The sequence below is a fragment of the Penaeus monodon genome, chromosome 32 (genome assembly GCF_015228065.2).
Source record: "Penaeus monodon isolate SGIC_2016 chromosome 32, NSTDA_Pmon_1, whole genome shotgun sequence".
Taxonomy (NCBI): domain Eukaryota; kingdom Metazoa; phylum Arthropoda; class Malacostraca; order Decapoda; family Penaeidae; genus Penaeus; species Penaeus monodon.
The window spans coordinates 12,839,460-12,839,946 of record NC_051417.1 but is presented as its reverse complement, the minus strand read 5'-3'; the positions used below and the strand labels follow the sequence as shown (position 1 = coordinate 12,839,946).

Below are 487 nucleotides of genomic sequence, written 5' to 3'. Positions count from 1 at the left end.
AGGTGTGACAGAGGCAAATATAAAGATTTTGATATTAATAACGACAAAAAAGAATTAGACATATGATGATATTACTAATGACAGCAGAAATAGTGATTGCAACAAGCGTAATAATGATAAGGATGATGAATTAGATAATAATGTTGCTATTAATGACGAAAAGACTCTTGCAAAAAACTAATAACGAAAGCCAAAAACCAAAAAATTTTGGTGGCAAAAAATGATCCTACTCAAGGGAAGTAATAACCTTAAAAGTTTTTGGATCGAAATTGGATTCTTTAGGAAAGTTTGGAGGAGAAGCTTTCAAAGTAATTCGAAGAGACTCAAAGAACTGTTTCTTTATTTCCAACTTCTATTTCCTAAATACTTTGTAGTATTTTTGTGATGCATAAAAAAAAAAATAAATATATAATAAAAATTAAAAATTTTATAAATAATAATAAAAAAAAATAATATATAAAATAACACACACACCACCCACAAATCA

At 26.3% G+C, this 487-nt stretch overlaps 1 protein-coding gene across 1 annotated transcript in view; it reads left to right on the top strand.

Annotated features, from left to right (window-relative positions):
• LOC119593503 (mucin-2-like) overlaps positions 1-487 on the top strand; it is a gene marked incomplete in the record, with an annotated part of 7,731 nt that overhangs the window by 2,092 nt on the left and 5,152 nt on the right.